Below are 20,654 nucleotides of genomic sequence, written 5' to 3' on the forward strand. Positions count from 1 at the left end.
ATAAAGGCTTTCTTGTATACACTCCACACAGCTCCTCAAATGTTGACATCTTACATAACCCAAGACTGATAGCATGGTGTTCACTCACCCACAGAGCTTATCCAAATTTGGTCAGTTGCCTGCTAGTATCTTTCTTCCCCAGTTCAAGATCCAGTCCTGGACCGCACGTGGCACTTGGCTGTCGAGACTCCCTTCATCATCTCTGGTCTGGGACAGTTCCTTAGTCTTCTTTGTCTTTCGTGACCTTGGCAGTTTTAAAGAGTACTCGCCAGTTACTGTATAAGATGTCTCTGGGTTTGGGTGTGCCTGATGGATGCTGTTTCATGATGGCATTCCGATCATGTGTTTCGGGGAATAATACTATAAAAGTGATGTGTGTGCTTTCCAGGCATCCTGTCAGGAGGCAGATGATGTTCACGCTTCTCTTTGCTGGGAATGTCGATTACTTGGTTGTGAAGCTGTCTGCTGGCTTCTCAACTTTAAAGTTGTCCCATTCGCAATTAATCAGTATCTTGTGGGAGGATATGGAAATATCCTGTTTCTTACCACATTTCCATCCACTAACTTATACATCCATCAATGCTTCTTGCCAGAAACGATCATTACTAGTGTTTGTCAAATGGCGATCTTCTGTTTCTATCATTCCGTCCGCATTTACTGGTTGGAACTCTCCTGTAAGGAAAAGCTGTCTGATCTCCCACATTTCTTTATATATTTCATTGTCTGTTGATAGCACATGGACGCATGGTTCTTTGTATGATTCTATGGGTTATACTGTATTGTTATCACTATTTATTGTGCTGGTCCAGTTGTCCCAGCTTTGGACATTGGGGGTCCCTTCAAGTTGTGCTCTGTGTCCTGTTGACATGTTGGGAGCTTGTTGTTTTATTTCAGTGTGCGTGGCTGGTTCTCACTTGACTAGATCTGCTGCAGCAGCCTTGTGTCTGCCGGGTGGGTATTGGGGTCATTTCCACCCTCTGCTCACCTCCAGGGCCCCTGCACCTCCAGGTGGCTGAGACCACAGCCAGAGAAGCCTCTGGAAGGTGCATGTGTTTGGAACTAGTTGGGCCACCCAAAAATTGCTCAGTCAGTGGCGCCTGAGAATCCTAGGAGCATGTAGGGAGCTCGGTCCCTGTTGGGAGGGGGTTGCTATTGCTCGTTTCTTGCTCGTGAGTCATGTTTGGCTGGTTCGGTGACACAGATCCTTGGACATAGCAGGCCTGCCTCAAAGTGCTCCCTGCACGGGGTGTTGGTCAGGAGAGCTGGGCAATGCTGAGCACTCCTTGCAGAGAGAGTCCATGCTGGAGGCTTCCCCCTGCAGGTGAATGTCCTGGCTCACATCTCCCTACACACAAGTGTGTCGAGGTACCATCAGAAGTGTAGGAAGACCCCAACAGTGATGACTGCCATTCCTCATCGTAACTGACCTTGTGAACAAGCCCTGCTGTAAACGCTTTCCTGTGTTCAGGCCATTTAATCTTCTCAACAACCCAAAAGAGAGTCATTGTGTGTTTTTCCATTTTACAAATGAAGGAACGGAAGCAGGACAGAGTGGGTAGCTGACGAACCCTACGGCTCACCCACTTTGGAAGTTAGAAATCAAGTTCCAGCCCCCTGAGCTCAGGCTCTCCACCGCATCCTGGCCTTTCTTGTAGGAGCGTAAGTATGGACCACAGGTCCCTCTGGCGAGCCCTACTAAGCCCTTCCTGACAGCACCTCAGCCCTTTGTTAGGGCACTGCCCAAGTCCAGTGGCTCCCAGACCCCCTGGCCAAGCGGCAGCAGCCCCTGGGAGACCCTGGGAGTCTGTTGCAGGTAATGCAGATCCTCGGGCTGCAGCCCAGCCCCATCCAGTCAGAGACGCCGGGGGAGGGGCCTGTGTCTACGTGTGCCTCGCCTTGCAGGTAATGCAGCTGGAGGCTCCGGCTTGAGAGCCCTGGCTGCAGGCAGAGCCCCCACTGAGAGGGGAGGCCCCCAGTGCTGTCCTTCCCTGGGCAGGTAGGAGCCCTGGGAAGGGGCCTGGGTCTTCTCCAGGCTTTCCCATGCTCCAGCTCTGGGTAGGGCCTGCTTCCTTTCCTGTCCAGTGAGGTGGGGTGTGACAGAGCACTTGGAGAAGGAGGCCGTGGATGCTGGCAAGCAGCAGGGAGGGTTGGCCCACAGAGACGACTTTGTCCCTCCTGGCCTGCATGGCTCTTTCACTGGGCTGGATTCCTGAAGAGATTCCTAAGGCTGCTGTAACTAATTACCATAAACTCCATGGCTTAAAACAATGCAAACTATCCTTATATTGTTCTGGAGGTCGGAAGTCTGAAATAAATCTTATGGTGCTTAAAACCAAGGAGTTGGAGGCAGGGCTGGTTCCTTCTGGAGGCTCCAGGGGAGAATCTTTGACGTTTCTAGGTTCTGGACGTTGCCTGCATTCCTTGGCTTACAGCCCCAGCCTCACACACGTTGCCTTTTCCCCCGTGCTTGGTCCTCACCTCGCCCTCTTCCTGGTCTGTGGGAGTTTCCTCCCCTGCTTCTCTCTTCTAAGGACACCTGCCATTGTCTTTAGGGCCTACCAGGGTAATTCACGTGTGGCTCCCATCTCAAGATCTTTAGGGTAGTTGCACCTCCAAAGTCCCATTTGCCATAGAAGGAAACACAAATGCCAAGGATTAGGGTGTGGACGGACATTCTTGGGGGCCATTATTCAGGTTATTTGGGATCACTGAGCCCCAGTGTGGAGTCTGGCATCAGCCAGTAGCATACAGCAAAGCATATTTATAATTTGCATGGCTCTGCAGCAGCCCATTCACAGCCCTGGGCCCTGCTGTGCTGTACTGGTCAGTCTTCCTGATTGCTCTGTGAGATGAGGGTTAAGCTTCATCTTGCAGATGCAGACACTGAGGCTCAGAGGGGTATGGTGACTTCTGTGTGACATCCCTGCAAGGCAGTTACTTCTGTGAAGGCAAGGAGACCAGGCTCTGGGGTGCAGATCTCCTCCCCAGCCAAGGAGGGGCTGGTTAAGCCCCCGTGATGGGCAGCAGCATGGTGCTCCCAGAGTCCCCCGTCCCTACCTGGTCCCGCTGGGTTGTCTTCACGTGGCTCCACACTATCCTCAGGACAGTTGGTTCCTGCCAGCCAAGCAGGGGACACAGGAAGGGCCTCGGGGCTGGCCCATACCCTCACCTCCTCCACCCCCAGTGCCCCAGGGGGGAACCAGGACAAAGCCTGTGAGGAAGACGGCCCTGTGGCTCTGGCTTCTGTGATGAGTGTGGTCAGAGCCTGGTAGAGCACCCTGATCCATCAAGCCTGTGTTGCAGCCCACTCCTCCCTGCCAGGACCACATGTGTCTAATTACACAAATGTTTGCACAGAAAATGAGATGTGGTGTCATTTCATTTCAGTGTCACCTGAACCTGAGCGTCTGCCTGCTGCCCTGGGCTGGTGACCATTTCGTGGGTCCGCCCACCACTCAGTCCTTGTACCTCCTGCTCTCCACTGCTCAAGCACTCAGACCCCCTCCCCGTTCCTTCTCAGGATCCTGATAGCTCCAGGGAGGGCACATCTGGAGTGTACAGGCTCCAGAGAGGTGTTCTCTGCACTCTCTCATTCCGCCCTGCCCTCTGCCCCTTGGGAGTACCTTGGTCATCACCCAGGAGCCTGCCGATGCCAGCTCTCAGCCTGCCAGGCTACCCCCACTGGGACCCATTGCTGAACCCCCTAGCTGTGATTAGCATGAATTAACTAACCTCAGCTTTCTCATCTGTAGAAGGTCCAGGTCTACTGAGACAGCCCCTGTAACCCAGCCTACCGAGTTATTTTGAGAAGGAAACAGGGTAATGTGAGCAAAGCATCTAGAACACTTTGGAAACACTCAGTGGATATGAGCAACAGTCATGATCATTGTTGTCCCCACTTGCTGATTTGAGAAGGGGGCCATGGCAGGCTGGGAGACTGGGTGGCAGAGGCCGGCCACGGTGTGTCCTTGGGAGAGTTGACTGTCCAGGGACTGCAGCGTAGGAAGGTGGGGGATGGGGCTGAAGGAGTGCCGTGGTGCGTGGAGGGTGTCTTTCTTTCCCCCAGTTGAGGAATTTGGACTTCCTCACAGCCGGGGCCGACCTTCAGCTCCCTGTGTTGCTTCTGGGGACCTTTCCAGCTCTGCTTTGCCTTGGGGCTTTAGAGAGGACCAATTTCAGCTGCTTCCCGCCCAGAAGGGCATGTAGAAACTGTCCCATGCTTCAGTTCCCAAACCTGGATGCAGATCTGAACAAACAGGGTATGTCTTAAAGATGCACATTCTCAGGCCCTGGCCCCAGGAGTTCCTGGTAACTTTCAGGCTAGGGTGAAGCCCGGGAACCTGCTTATTTACAGACACCCACAGGCCAGAGTCTGGGGACCACTGCAGACCCCCTACTTGCTTGACATCCAGAAAAGCAGGCACAGAGCTGCTTGTTGGCTTTCTGGACTTGTCGCTGACAGCATCTTGCCGCCAAAACAGGGGTTGTTAAAAATCTCCTGGTTCCTTGTGATAACCCATTCACAGACAAACCCCTCCAAGTTGACCTAAACCTATTCATATTCTCAGCTCGCAAAAGGCAGTGAGTATATGGGGTGGGAACAGCCCTCCTTTCTCCTCCTGCCTGGCACCATCTGACCTCTGACATCCTCGGCTCCACCCCCAACCTGACCACTGCTGGTGGCTTCCTGCAGATCACTCAGTCCTGAGCTGTACTTGGTTTGCATTGCACTGGCAGTCACGGCCCAAGGCCACCCTTCCCGGAGGAGAGATGAAAGAGCTCTTGCTGGCACAGGTGGCTCAGGGTTGTAGCTATCAACTCATGTAAAGTCAGCACCCAGGCCCAGGTATATTAGAGCAAGAGAGGGAATGCCAGCTGCTGGACGTGGGGCCCTCACTTCCCTGTCATCTGTGCGCTTGGTCAAGCAAAATGCACGTTATTCAGGGTCTCCAGAGATGGCTTTAAGAGTGTCTGGGGAGGCCGAGGCGGGCGGATCATGAGGTCAAGAGATTGAGACCATCCTGGCCATGGTGAAACCCCGTCTCTACTAAAAATACAAAAATTAGCCGGGCGTGGTGGCACACGCCTGTGGTCCCAGCTACTCGGGAGGCTGAGGCAGAAGAATCGCTTGAACCCAGGAGGTGGAGGTTGCAGTGAGCCGAGATTGCACCACTGCACTCCAGCCTGATGACAGAGCAAAACTCCGTCTCAAAAAAAAAAAAGAGTGTCTGAAGCCCCACTTGGCCACAAGACTGCATATTAATGGGATGTTTAGCCGGGTGGCAGTGTGCCTTCACTTGAGAGAGTAGTTTCTTTGCTGCTACAGGGCTGAACTCATGAACTTAGTCTGGGGGGATTTGAAGATTGCTTTTTCCAAGGTCAGTGTCCCACAAAGATGGCACCATTCGCCGTGAGATTAATGAACACAGCAGCTGCTCAGCCTGTGACTCACCAGTGTCATGCTGGGCCCTTGTGACTCCTTCCTCAGTCATTCACCGAGGCGGGTGGATTGAGCAGAAGATACTTTCTTCTTGATTCTTGGCACAGCACCCGAGGTTCACGAGTCATAGAGGATTGGCTTTGTTTGTTTTTTGGGAAGAACCTTCTCCTCCCTCTGCAAACACACTTGTTTCTTTTCAGAGCCTAGAGGAAGGAGACTTCCGAAGGGCTTGTCCATCTGCCCCCGGGGATGAGATGCTGGGTTGTCCCTCCTCCTTCCGTGGGTCCACACTGCCTCTCCATCTCCAGGGAGCTCTTCCTTAAAACCACTATTGCTGACCACTTCGTCAGAGCAACTGGACAGCAGGTAGACAAGGAGCCCAGAAACCCTGGGTCTAGGCAATGTGTGGGTAGCACACCCTCCTTCCATGGCTGTCTGAGGGTAGACTGATGAGCTGTGCAGCCTTGGCTTACTGAGACCCCATCAGGCAGGCCCCTTCCCCTTTCTTGGCTGTGGGCTGCTTGGGTCAGATCAGCACAGGAGTCTGTGCCCAGCCCCTGACTTATGACATCTCACCCTCCCTGCAAGGAAGGCAGTGCTCGCACTCCCACTTGATAACTGGGGAAACTGAGGCACAGGAGGGCTGACTGCCTTTCCAGTGACACACTCCTAGTAAGCAGCATAGTTTACTGGGCATTTTGGCCCCCTACTCCCTCGGTAAAGTCTTCCCCAGCTCTGAGAGCTTCAGATTCCCAAAGCCAAGAATGCACTCGCTGGGCTGCGTGGGACAGGCAGCTCATTTATAATGGAATCTGGCCTGTAAAAGTTTAACGAGGAGCGTGTCTGATAAGATGGCCTGGTCTTTGATCTTTGCTGAACGCCAATCCCTCGCAGAAGAGGAGCTGCCTGGCTCTGGGCTTTGGAGAGAGCCGCGGTGGTCAGCTGAGAGCAGGAGGGGCCCAGGAGTGGAGCAAATCTTGATGTGCTGGCCGAGGCGGGTGTGCAGTGGGGGAGGGGCTGTGGCAGGATCAGGATGACCTTCTTGGTTCCTCTGCTGTCCCTCGGGGCCCCCACTGTCAGACGTTTCCTCTTCACACCCTCAGGATGTAGCCACAGCAGGGTCGAGGCCGGGGTTCACATCTTGCCTGTGCTGCTTATACTCTTTCCATCTTTGGGCTTGCTTAGCCCCACAGCCTCAGTGTCCCCATCTCTAAAATGAGGACTTGATGGTTCCAGATGTGAAACTGTTGTGAGGACTCGATGGGCATCTGTAACACATGTAGAATCACACCTGGGACATACGGAGTGGAGGACGGTCCCCTGCTGTCATCACTCCCCTGCTGACATTAGAAGGAAACCCACATTTCCCTGCAGGCACCCTGCAGGGTGCTGGGCCAGTGGCGTCCCATTCAGTCCTCCCAACACCCTGTAAGGTGGAGGATTTTCTCCTTGATTCATAGAGGAGAGAACTGGGGGTTCCCAGAATTTAAAAGCTTCCCAAGACTGCCCAGCTTGTGAGATCTCACCAAGCCTGAGCTCTTTCCTATGCCGTGATTGTCCTCAGAGAGGAAAGAGTCTCGCCATTGTTCCCAGGGCTGCAGTGTGTTGTCTCTGTCTGCAGACTTGGAAACAGACCAGTAATCAACTCAAAGGAATTAATCACTAACAGTAAAATTTCCCGCATTGGTGGGGTGGATTGGCCTTTGAGGTGGGAGTCCTCTTAGACTGCACGTGTTCAGATTGTCCACTCAGTGGAAGCTGACGCCACTGCCAGATGTATTCATTTGTTCAGCCTAACTCACTGTTGCTGGATTCATTGTATCCCAAGCGCTATCACTTGAGGCCACTCCTGCCAGCCCGAGTCAACATGTGTGGAAAGGAAGTGTGGGCAGTGCCCTGCCCCTGAGACACTGCTTAAAAAGGTCAGAAATTGCTGCTGCCCTCAAGCCTCTATGACTACAGCATAGATGGCATGTCTGGTGCCCATCCAGAAGTGTGCCGGACACCCAGGAGCCCCAGCCCTCCGTCCTCTCCTTCCAGGGCTGCACTTCTGAAATGTACACTTGGCTTTGTTGTCCAAACAAAGTAGCGAGAGTTCAGAGTTACTTAACTCAGTGGGGAGTGTTCCTAGTGCTCATTCCTCTGAGGACACTCACCCAGTGACCATGCGTGCCAGCCTCATGCACGGGGGATACAGGCCCAAGGAGGCAGTCTTTTTTTAATAGCATGTTTATTTGTATAAATGTATGGGGTACAATCCAGTTTTGTGATTTGCATAGGTTTGTAGTGGTGATGTCAGGGCTTTCAGGGTATCCATCACCTGAATAGGGTGCATTGCACCCACTGGTTTCTCATCCTCCATGTCCCTTCCACCTCCAGGAGACACAGTCTTGCTCCCTGCACAGACCCCATGCATAATCTGGTTGGGGAGAGGGCAGAAATTGGGCAATGAGAGGGTGGTATGCTGGAAGAGGGGTATGGGGATCCCAGAGCACCAGGAATTCAGGAACGGAAAACGTTTACCGGCAGGGAGGCATGGATGCCTGCCTCCCCCATGTCCCAGCCCTTCCCCAACCCTGCCCACCAGGGGCCCCACCACCTTCTTAGGGTTGCCCTGCTCCAAGGAGAGAAATCTTTTCAAAGCACACACTCATGAAGGCTTGGTGAAAATCAGCAGCACACCCGCCTCTAAGAAGAGATATATCTGAGCTACTCAGGATTCTCCAGCTAGTTTTGACAGGCATCCAGGAAAGGAAATTCCACACACCACTTTGGCAGCCTGGGCCAGCGTTTAGGAATCTCACTGTGGAGGAGTCTCCCTCCAGCACACCGGCCACCCAGGCTCTTTCTCATCGCTAAAAACCAGGCCCTTAGCGAAGTATAGTGAAAGCTCTCCCCTAACGAAGGCCTCACCCCCGACTCCCAAGATTGCCATCTTATTCTCTTATTTCCTTATTCCTACCCATGGCTTTAAACCCTTGACTTTCTGGAAGATTCGGTTCAGCAGTGCTCAGCCAAGGGCAGCTTCTATTACAGACAAAGACCACATGTACCCCGGAGGGTAACCAGTGCCGCAGTTTACCTGGAGGGGCCTAAGCAGGACTGATTCCCCCAGGGCCTCGTCCCGGGACCCAGCCACATTCCTGGTCCCACTGGATGCTTGAAGCAAACCCAAGGCTTCCTCCAGGCCCTGCACCTCACTCCTCCCCTCCCGACCCTGCTCCACCAAAGCCTTCCCTTTGCTAGGAAAAAAGTCTCCCCGATAATCCCCCTCTTATCTTTTATGCTTTTTGGGTTTTCTGTTTGCAAAAGCTGATAACCTTCTTATTCTTCTGCGCCCCCCCGGGGGGTGGGAACTGATAAAGGGTGGGCGAATCAATTAACCATTGTGGACCATGAGGCTAGATCGTAACCAAGTCCATCTGTATTGCCTCCTTTGTAGGCGTAATTTTATAACTTAATTTCCCTACCAAAACATCAGTGTTTACTTAGTAAGAAATCTGCTCTTTGTCAGCCGAAAACAGTGATTTCTTTATAACGGCTCTGCATAGGGGGTGACAGCTGAAAGCTGGCCGGGTCTGGTGTGGTGTCCATAATGGGAACGGGGGTGAGTGCAGGTTGAATGTATGGGATGTGTAAACAGATGTGTGTCTGTTGCAGATGGGGCTGGGGCTGGCCTGGAGGGAGGCTGGATGGCAGATAGATGTTGTGGCCAAGAGGGCCCATGAAGGGATCATGCAGACAACCACTGAGCCCCAGACACTTTCCAGCAGTCACACACGTTCACCACCAGCACCAGCCCTGCAGCCGTCCTGCTCCCCAAATCCTCATCCACTCAGCCAAGTTAAACCAGAGACTACTTCTACCCAGCCATCCTTTAAAAACAAAATGGTCTTATTAAATACTGAAAACATACAAAAGAACAACAAAAGCAGCTAGGTACAGTGGGTAACACCGGAAATCCCAACACTTTGGGAGGCCTGCCTCGGCGAATCACCTGAGGTCAGGAGTTTGAGACCCCAACATGGCAAAACCCTGTCTCTACTAATAATACAAAAATTAGCTGGGCGTGGTAGCACATGCCTGTAATCCCAGCTACTGGGGAGGCTGAGGCAGGAGAATCACATGAACCTGAAAGGCGGAGGTTGCAGTGAGCCAAGATCGCGCCATTGCACTCCAACCTGGGCAACAAGAGTGAAACTGCGTCTCAAAAAAAATAACAACAAAAGCATGCTTAAGATATCTGAGTAATTATGACATATACGCCCCCATCCCCTGCCCACCCTAAGAACTGGGGACATGCCAGCACTTTTGAGGCCCCGTGTCCTCCCCTTTCTCCTGCCTCAGGTCCTCCCCACTCCATCATTCTTTGGGATTTGGAGTTTATCACCCCTCACATCTATGTCAGTTTTACCTTGTGTCTGACTCCCCTAACAATATATTAATTCATTTTACTTTGTCATTCTTCATATATATAAATGGAATCATTGCAGAGACATTCTTCCGGAACTTGCCTTCTCACTCCGTGTTGTTCTGAAGATTCTCCTGCTAATGTGTGGGGCTCTTTATTCACTCATTTTGGCTGCTCTGAAGCAGTCTGTGTTGACTGGCATTGGGGATGTGTCTATGGTTTTGCTAATTTGAACATGACTGCAGAAACGCTTTTATACCATCCTCTGGGCCCCAAGGGCGGGGCTATTTAAAGTAAATGCATGTCTGGGAATGGAAATGCTGAGTCACAGGGGATTCACGTTGTAACCCTCCTAGATGCTGCCAGACTTCGCCCGCTGGTTTTGCCCACACTCACTCTCACCAGCAGTTTGAGAGCTGGCCTTGCCCCGTATCCTCGTGATATCCCTGCCCGTCGCTTTGGAGGTGATGGCCTCTACATTTTAATTTTTGCCAAAATGGCACTTTTCTGTGATTCTAATTTTCTGCTTTCCCTTATTACTAATGAAGCTGAGTGTTCTTTCTCATGCCTACTGGCTACTAATGTTTCCTTCTTGGGAAATGTCTATTCCCCATTTGGAAATTGGCCCATTTATCTATGGACAAATTTGGCTATTTTGGCCATTTATCTATGAGGTCACCTTTTTCCCATTGTTTGAATAAGCATTTTGCACACCGAGGTGACTCACTCCAGTTAGCAGTGTGTGTTGTGAATATCCCCTCCCAGTTCGTGCCTGGTTTCTTCACTCCCCTGATGGCATGATTTGGATGAAGAGAAGTTCCCATTGTGAAGTGGCTCAGGCAGGTTACCAGCCTTTCTACTGCAGTTTTCCCTACATGTTCACCTTCCACTCCGGTGTCTGGTCAGACCTTCAGCCTCTGGACTATACTGGCTATTCCCCAATACAGCATGCCCTTGTTCCGCTATTCTCCCATCTCAGAACACCAGGCCTCTACTACTCACCACCTCCATTCTGTTCTCTTGCAAGAGTCTGGGCACAGTTCAGACGCCACCTCCTGCAAAAAGCCCTCTCAGATTGCACCAACAGATGGATGAGTTCTTTTCCTCCCCCCCTCTTCCTGCCCCAGCACCTCATGGACTGCTTGCAGGCTGCAGTCAGTGTCCATCCTCTCTCTGTGACCCGAGGTCCTGGCACGGTGATTTGGCCAAAGCACCAATGTGAACTATGCGATTGAGGGCCCGTGACTTCCTGAGCTCGTGGCTGGTCTTGGGAGTGCCTTCCCAGCAGCAGCACCCTGACTGTCTCACCATCACCATGGCTTCATGGGCACTCGAGTGGTCTGCTGAGATCTGTGCACGTGTGATTCACAGTAGACCTTGGGAATGTGGGGTGCAACACTTGTCAGTCAGGTTTACAACCACCTGCTCCCTCACTACCTGGGTGCGTGCAGGACCCTGGACCAGTCTGCCTATGACCCCAGCTCCCCACCATCAGTGCCATCAGAGACCCACGCTCAGTGAACATCAGCTGATCTGGGGGAGTGATGTGTGGCCACAGACACAGATCAGCAATGAATGTCTGGACACTGTGGCCTCAGCTCCCGTGTGCAGAGCCTCTCCGTGAGGACAGACTGCCACCAGACACACAGGAGAGTACAGCTTAACAAAAGACATGGACTGTGCTTCAGTTTGAGGAAGGGACAGTTCTCCATTGTTTTCCAAAATAATTTGCCGTATGGCTCTTAAAAAATGCAAATCCCCTTGGTACATTTTGGAAAGAACTTGATTTCTAGAACTTTCTAAACAAATGTATGGAAAACATGGTAAGCACTCTTGCCAGTGTACAGTTTCACCTACAAAACAAAACACCAAAACCCAAATGAACAAACAAAAACCCTGGGGAGGAGATTGAATTCCATCCGGAGGAGTGTTCTGGAGCTCTGTTTCTAGAGTTGAGGGTGGCAGGAGCTGGCCTTGTTCTACAGGGAGGCCCTGGGAGAGCAGACACATGCACGCCCTGCCCTGGCACTAAGAAGTCTCAGTTTTGGCCAGGCGCAGTGGCTCACACCTGTAATCCCAGCACTTTGGGAGGCCAAGGCAAGCAGATCACATGAGGTCAGGAGTTCGAGACCAGCCCAGCTAACATGGTGAAACCCCATCTCTATTAAAAGTACAAAAAATTAGCCAGGCATAGTGGTGTGCATCTGTAATCCCAGCTACTCAGGAGGCTGAGGCAGGAGAATTGCTTGAACCGAGGAGGTGGAGGTTGCAGTGAGCCGAGATCACACCATCGCACTCCAGTCTGGGCAACAGAGCAATACTCCATCTCAAAAAAAAAAAAAAGTCCCAGATTGGGGAGGAAGAGATGCAAGGCCAAGCTCTGGGGACTCCAGCTTTCTTTCCAGCAGATCAGTGGGCCTAGAGGATACCTGCCCAGCATTTCTGAGAAAGTGGGCACCTGGCCCTGAGCAGTTTGGCAATGACAAAAAGGTCCTAGCTTCCCCACTCTGGAGCTCTGTGGACCCCACCCATGGCCCTGTGATCCTGGTGGGTGGTAGGCATATTGGCCCAAAGGCAGGGCTGGTGTACACACGCAAGCCAGCCGTTCCTGGGGCAGGAGGAAATGGCGTGTTGGGGCTGTGTGCTAGGTGGATTCTGGCTATGGGGAGTCAGTGACCGTGAAATCCAGGTGGCAGGTGGGAAAGCCCGCTCCAGAGCCCTGTGCACATGGGGGTAGGAACTCAGGGCTCAGACACCTTCCTCCACCATGGGCACCCCAGCATGGGAGTTCCCCTTCCCTGCCAGCCTGCCTCAAAGGGAGCATCTACTGGAACCTGGTTTATTCTGACCAATAATATAGGAGCCCTGCTAAGAGCTTAGTCTCAGAAGAACGGTGGCAATAATGATGATGATGTCTGCCGCCTCCCTAGGGCCGACTCTAGGCCACTTCAACACGCTTTCCATGATGAGTTCGTTTCCTGGGGCTGCTGGAACACGATACCACAAACTCAGTGGCTTCAAACAATGGAAATGTGTTCTCTCACAGTTTTGGAGATCAGAAATCCAAAATCAGTATCACTGGACCAAGATCCAGGTGTCACCAGGGCTGTGTGCCCTTAGAGGTCCCTGGGGGGAGACTGTCCTTGCCTCTCCCATCTTCTGGTGCTGCCAGCATTCCTCGGCCGGTGGCCCCATCCCTGTAGTCTCTGCCTTTCTGTCGCATGGCCGACTCATCTCCTGTGTCTCAGATCTTACTCTGCTGTCTTAAAAGGACTCCGTGACGGGATGTAGCGCCCACCTGGGTAACCCATAATCTCCTCATCTCCAAATCCTTGCCTTACTCACATCTGCCAAGTCCCTTTTCCCAGTAAGTTCTTGTCCACAGGTTCCGGGAGTAGAACGTGGACATAGCTCTGGGAGATCTTATGAGCCCCCCACATGCCTTCCCTCTGCTCCTCACAACAGATTTGTAAGATTGCTATTATAACTGTTCAGAGAGGGCACATGTGTGCTCCCAGCCACACAGCCAGGAGTAAGCTGAGCTGAGCTGGGACTTCGGTCTTGTGCTGTAGTGTCTGTGCTCTTCCGTGGACATGCTCCCTGCTTCATTCATTGATTCATTTATTCATTCATTCATTCAGCAGACACGTATTTGAGCATGCTCTATGTCCCTGGCATGTGCAGGGCCAGCCATGTGAATGGAACGGATACAGGAGACAGGGCGCATGTGAGCTCGCGGGTGACGACGTCTGGTCATCAGCTGAGATGGACGTGTTCAGGGTCAGGGGAAGGAGCCACCTAACACAGAAGCACCGCACGAGGAGTCTGACCTTGCCCTTGACCTGGGGCTAGGGGGCGCCTTGGGTGAGGGGTCCCTGAGCTGGCACCTCTGGGAGGAGAACCGGGGTTAACTGGGGAAAGGGATGCAGAGGGAAGGGCAAGACTGGAGTAGCAGACGTCAAGGGGCAAAGCTATGAGAGGCGAGCACGGCCTGTGCCAAGGACCAGAGAGTGGTGTACAGGACACAGAGGGGAGAGGCAGGCCCCAGCCACATGGGACTGTGGCCCCTCCCTTGCTGCCACTGAGGTTGTAAGTCACCCTGAGAAGCAGGCAGGTGGTAAGGTTTCTAGGCTCATACCCCCAAGTGACTGGGCCTCCCTTTCTCTTCATCAGCAATAGCCCTTAGACCAGTCTTGGGGCACCTGGGTCCCTGTGTTTCCACCTGCTGCTGCCACTGGTGCTTTGGGACTCAGCAGTGCTGTCTGTTAAGTGGGGCACGAAGGGCCTGTTCCTGCCTGACTGGCTCCACTGGCCAGCACAGATCTCAGAGCAAAGCTGTCTCTGGCATGCCAAGGATGGGCTCCTCCACTGGCTCTGGCCCCGAGTGGGACAGCCCGCCTGCCTTGATGGCTGGTGCTGAGTCTGGATGAGTCAGCAAGCCCTCTGCCTTGCATTGTTCAGCTTCCCCAAGCAGGCTCCGTGACTGGGGCGTGGGAGTCCCAATCCCTGCACTTCCTTCCCTTTCTCTCACTCCTTAAGGAACACGCCGGTTCCTGCCCCTGCACTTTGTTTCAGGCGGTGCTCAGGCCAGACGCCCTCCCTTCTCCTCCCCAGCCCTCAAAGCGTTACTCATTTCTCAGGCAGAAGCTACACACCCTCCAGCTACACGTCCCCCATCATTCTCGCTCCCAGGGACAGCACCCACTCCGAGGGTCTGGCATGCTAGCTTAGGCCCAGCCAGCTGGGTGCTGAGTTGCACATGGCTGTTGCAGGGTGCTCATTGACTTGGCCTCTCCTCTTGTCTCCCACCAAAAATATGGCAGCAGATGGGGAAGTGTCCTAAGATTTGATGCTGAAAGGTGTGGGCTGAGTCTACCCCACCCTCTGAGCTGCTTCCATTTGCTTATCTGCTAGATGAGAGGGATGGGCACTAGCTGAGCACCTACTAAGTGCCTGGTGCTACACTGCACGCTTTCTATGCTTGGCTCATCCTATCTCACAGCTGCCCCACCTGCAGGCAAGTGATCCCGAGGCTCAGGGTCATGTAGCGCTGAGGCCAGGACAGCACCCAAGCCATGATTCAGCCCCAGATCTGTGACGTCAGAGTCCAGGCTCTGTCCACCAGTGGGGGTGGCGCCCTCAGCCTGCACTGCCCCAGAGTCAGCTTGGGGACCAGCTGAAGTTCCACCTTCCAGGGGACCACCACGTCAATCTTCTCGAGAACTGAGCCAGTGAGGGTGGAGCCAGCACAAGCCTGCATCTGGGTGGACCCTTAGAGATGTCAGTGTGCATGATCCGACTTCACAGAGGCAGAGAGGCTGACCTTCTACTCCAGCTCCGCGGCCGTGGGCAAGTCACAAGACTTCCTTGAGCCTCAGCTTCCTGGTCTTTAAAATGGAGATAATGAAATCTGCCTTGCAGGCCTACTGGATGTACTGCACATAGTAGGCGTTCTGCAAATGCTGACGACTTCGTCACCCGCAGCTCTGATGTTCTCTATCATCTTCCCTGTCGGGCTCTCCCTGCAGGGCCTCCAGCAGCGCCATGCTTTCACCCTACCAGCTCGGCAACCCCTGCGGACAGAGAGAACCAAAGACTCCAGCCAAAGCTGCTGTGTAGGGCACATGCCCATCTCTGATATGGAATATGTTGATCAGCTGGGCTCAAGTCACGTGTCCCGTGCCCAGAGCAGCACAAAGCAAGTGGTTTCAATATAGACCCAGCCCAAAGCACTCTGTGGGCTGTGCCCTGCCCCCCCCCCGGCATAACCTTCTCTCTCTCTCTCTCTCTCTCTCACACACACACACACACACACACACACGCACACACAACTTCATGCTCCAGCCTTTCTTTGCACACCCTGGTTCCTTTGTTGGTAACATACTACCTCTTGACTCCTATTCATCCCTCAAGACCCAGCCCTAAAGTCACCTTCTCTGAGAAGCCTTCCTGCACACTTCCAGACAGAATTAGAAAATCACTCCTCTGCTGGAGTCCTTATACTGCCCTGAAATGACCTGATTCATGGGTCTGCCTCTTCCCCCCTGGGCTCTGAGCTCCCTACGGGTCCCCAGGCACAGCCCTGTTGGGAATGTGAACAAATAAGAAGGAACAACTGGTCGGATCAGGCTCAGACGAGCTCAGAGCTGGACTGACGGAGAAGGCAATGCGTAGGAGCAGTGTCTGAGCTGAGCGGCCTGCAGAAGGGCTGGCTCTGCCACTGGTTGCTTGGCCATGAAAGTGTGAGGTGTGCACATGTATATCTGTGACGTAGGAGACAGTGGCCGTCTTTCACATTGAGCTCATGCAGCTGGCTCCGCCTCCCATCCTGAAGGCCGTCTCTGAGTCTCTGCCCAGCTGTCAGAATTCAAAGCCTGAATGGCCACGGCTCACACCAAGGCTGGGGCCCTGCAGTACAGCAGTGTGGAAATGGAAGAAGAAAGGGAGGTGGAGGTTGCTGCTGGGGTCAGCCCGAAGTGGTGGCTCAGACTTCACCCGTAGTCGCCTTTCCTGGTGAGAGCTCCATGGCTCGGTCGTTTGTTCACCGGCGCTGGCATCACCTCGCGTGATGGGACCCGCGGCTGGGGCCTGGGATGGGGACAAGTGTGCAAGAAAGAGGGGCTGTGGGCCCCGAAGGGCCCGCCGTGTGGTTCGGAATGCTGCTGTGATTCAGGGCTGCTGGGAAGCTCCCGCAGGCCCCGCCTGCCTGTGTGATGCTGGCAGTCCTGCCAGTTCTGCCCGTTCCTCTGACTTTGCTTGGTCTGTCAGATGACCATCTCTAGGAACATGTGTGCCCCCGGATCCTTAGCGGTCATCCAACACAGTGGGGCGGGGGGTTCCGGTTCCCTACACAGCGTGGGACAGGATGGTGTGTGATGACCAGATAGGGGTGAGGTGGGGACTGGAGGCAGAGAAGGAGCTGAAACGGTGGGGAGAAAGCTCTCCTGGCCTCAGGTGCTGCCCCCTCCCTGATCCTGCACACACCCTGAGCCCTGCTCACCACCAACCAGTGTCATCAAGAACACCCACTTCTCTGTGCAGGGCGCAGGCAGGAGCTCCAGCCAGCCCCACCTGGGTTGGCTGTGGTTCTACTATCTGCTGTCCGAGCACCCTTGGCCAAGGGACCTAGTATATCTGGGGGTGTTCTCATCTGCAAGGTGGGCATAAAGTGCCTGTGTTGTGAATGTTGTATTTGAATTCAAAAAGGAAATATGTGCATGTGCCCCACAGAAGGCTGGCACACAGTTGGCCCTGCCCTGGGGAGATGCCAGGTAAGAGCACAGCTTCTATCTCACTGGTCCTGTGCAAAAGAGACATCTCGGGGGGCTTCCTGGAGGAAGTGTCTAGATAGTCATTCATGGCTCCCTTGGCCAATGGGCCTTTTGTCTCAGGCATTGTGTGCCCTGGGTTCCCAGGTCAGCAGACCTGTTATATTCCAAGCGGGCTTGTTGCCGAGGAGAGAAGGGACGGGAGTTAATTCGTGTAAACCCCCTACCAGCTGCCCAGCCCTGGTCTTTTCATACCACCCTGGTGAGACACCAGAGAGAAACAGCATTCTGGTTGAGGCCACACAGCTACGTGGGGAGGATTAGGGAGCCAGTGCCCCTCAAAGGGGCAGGCAGTGCCAAACGCAGCGTCCTGCCCCACTCCCCTGCATGCCTAGAGCATTTGCATCTGTCCCCGTGGGGCAGCTCTGTGGCTCAGATCCCCCACTTCCCGGCCCAGCACCGCAGCCTTCCCTGGCAGAGGAGAAGAGTGAGGGTTGCTCCATGTCCTTTAGTCAGACCTGTTGTGGGGGCTGGGCTGTCTCTCCACTGTCCCTGATAGAATCTGTTCTGGGGTAGGACTGGCCTCTCCCAGCTTCCTGCCTGGTCACACCATGGGAACAGGGAGTCCTGGACAGAGGTGCTCTGATGGGGCGCGCGGCGCCTGGATGAGGGAGCCCCAGCCCGGGAATGAGGCCCACTGGAGGGGGCTCCGGCTTGCGTCTCACTGGCCACACAGCATAGAGAATGACTCTCCTGTCTGGACGCAGTGTGCTCGTGGTCAAGTGCAGTGGTTGGTGCAGTTTTTCCATACCCACCTTCAGGGCACACAGCCGGTGCTTACTTCATGGGGGCAGCCGTGAGGAGATAGTCCAGCCACCCCTGCAGAGACCCCTGGACATCCCTACGGAGCCCAGGGTCTGAGAGAGGAAGAGGCTGCCCTGGGCTCCACCTCGGCTCCTGATTCCCTTGGTGATGCCTGCGGTGGGAAGCAGGAGGTGGAGTCCACCTTCCCCAAACCACTGTGGAGACAAAAGCCCCAGCTCCTCCATGTGTGACCCAGGCCCCACCTGCTACCTCCAGGCCCAGCTGCCTCCGTCGCAGCCCCAGACAGTGGTGTGCATGTGGCCATGACAACACCTCACTCCAGGCCTCTCAGGGGAGGCTCACCTGACCGGTGGGATCTGGGTCACCTTGGACAGATGAGGCCTGCCGTGTGGCCTCACCATGTAGCTCGAAATTCCCATGTGATCACTGGCTATTGCAGGGGGTGCTCAGCTGTGGTTGGCACACCCCACCGGGCAACCCTGGTGCCAGGGAGGCTGGCATTCCTGGGACCTGAGCAAGCCACCTAAGGCCACCGGCATCTGATCACAGGCTACTGTGACCTCAAACCAGGCTGGCATCCTGCAGGCTCTGGGAACATGCCCTGCCTGGAATGTCCAGGAAGACCGAGGAGTCAGGACAAGAGGCACTCAGCTGTTCTCCCAGCCTGTAGACACCCTGCGTTTTGCTGAGCCACACTCAGCCTTCTAGAACTTGCATCCTTCAGCCCAGGTCTCCCCCCAGGAGCCATAGAGAGGTGACATTCTCCCAGAGCCTTCTCTTCACAACCCGCCCACCCTGTGGCAGGATGTGAGTGTCATCCAGCTGCAGTCACGACCTGCCCTTGTCCAGGGGTGCATTCAGTCTGGTTCTGCTTCTCCTCTCCTGGGCACGCATAGCAGCCCCTGCTTAACAGATAGCAAAAGCTTCATGCAGTGCCCATGGAGAGGCACCCACCTCTACAGGCAGCCTGTGAGTGAGAAGGTTTTGAGGTTGTGGCTTCTGGCTTATTCCTCGGTCTCCCTCCCATTGAGCTTAGTGGCTGACACATGGACCTGTGGCTGCCACTGATTCTGATCTCTGAGCACCTGCATGGCGCCAATTCCAGGCCAGATGCTACATGTGCAGAAGTGCCTCGGACATTCCCTGCTCCCGGGCAGAGCCCAGAAACCCGGCAGATGCACCTGTCAGCCTGAGACCAGAACAGTGCACCCCAGGGGAACAGAGAGAAGGGATCTTGAGGCAGGAGCAGGGGCTTCAGGGAGGGTGCCACCTGCTTGGCTGACAGGGATGAGGAGTTGGCCACCATGGTATAGGGTGCAGGAAGGCATTTAAGGCCAAGGATTGGCATAGGCAAAAAGGCAGAAGCCGGTTCGTGGGATCTGCATGCCCGGGGCAGTCACGTCTGCTGAAGCTAGGCAACCAGGCAGCGGAAGACTCTCCAGGCACGGCGCAGCGGCCTGCCAGGGAGAAGCTTGTGAAACCCAGATGTGAGGACATCTGGATGTTACCTCTTTGGTATTATACCGTAAGCCCAGTTTTCATGCACTATTGAGTATGATCAGTAATTATCTCTGGTTTGCTCAGCCAATGGACGAATCATTTCCTCTCTGAAATAACCAATGCCAGCAGTGGCCTTTCACGTCCAGCATCAATCCAGTGTGAAGATTGTGAGGGCCTCCCAGGCACGTCCAGGTTAGCCCTCGAAGTGTGGTTCTAACCCTCTAATAGCAGTTCTCCTCTCATGACTGCCCACCGTGTCTCTGGCACAGGTTTGGGGACTTTCATCCTCACAACAACACTATGAAACAGACACTATTATGATCCCCGTTCCTCAAATGAGGAAACTAAGGCTTGGAGAAGTTACGGTATGATTCGGCTGGGATTCCAACCCAGGTTTGTCCAATTCTTTTTTTTTTTTTTCTGAGACAGACTCTCGCTCTATCGCCCAGTCGCCCAGACTGGAGTGCAATGGCACGATCTCGGCTCACTGTCACCTCCTCCTCCCGGGTTCAAGCAATTCTCCTGCCTCGGCCTTCTGAGTAGCTGGGATTATAAGCACGTGCCACCACTCCCAGCTAATTTTTTGTATTTTTAGCAGAGACGGGGTTTCACTGTGTTAGCCAGGATGGTCTCGATCTCCTGACCTTGTGATCTGGCCACTTCAGCCTCTCAAAGTGCTGGGATTACAGGTGCGAGCCACTGCACCTGCAAACACACTCTCTTTTCTTTGCACAATGTCAAATTATGGACTGAAGAATTAAAAATGAAATTTTGGTAAATGTGGTTGCTGGTGACTTAGCTGTGGTTTTGCAGCTGCTTCACTGTAAAGTCTGATTCATCTTTAACAAGTGAGTTTTGGAGTAGATTACCTCGAAATACACCTGCAGCTGCATAGAGGCTGCAGGTCAGCAGGCCTGCCATAAGGGCCGGAGGTCACGCTGAGTGGATTCCATGGCTCTTGGTGGGCAGATTGGGGGACATGGGGTTAGGCCCTGGCCATGCCAGCCCAAGCCAGGGGCACCAAACCAAATGCATGCCTGGCTGTTGGGGCATCTCAGAAGGGTGGCTCTGTTAGCTTTAGGAGGAATTACATGGAAGGAGAGTGAGGAGATATTCCAAGATTTTAGTTAGGGCTCACCAATTTCAAAACTCACATTGAATCCTGACCTTGAGGCGGAGCTGGTCACACCAGCAACCAACCATCCAGCTG

At 53.9% G+C, this 20,654-nt stretch overlaps 1 protein-coding gene across 2 annotated transcripts in view; it reads left to right on the plus strand.

The window, feature by feature from the left end:
* The window catches only part of GLI2 (GLI family zinc finger 2), a 195,339-nt gene that overhangs the window by 131,856 nt on the left and 42,829 nt on the right, over positions 1-20,654 (plus strand). The gene's annotated exons all lie outside the window — the stretch shown is intronic.

Source organism: Aotus nancymaae, unplaced genomic scaffold (assembly GCF_030222135.1).
Source record: "Aotus nancymaae isolate 86718 unplaced genomic scaffold, 86718_ANA_hifiasm-v0.15.2.pri h1tg000029l, whole genome shotgun sequence".
Classification (NCBI taxonomy): Eukaryota; Metazoa; Chordata; class Mammalia; order Primates; family Aotidae; genus Aotus; species Aotus nancymaae.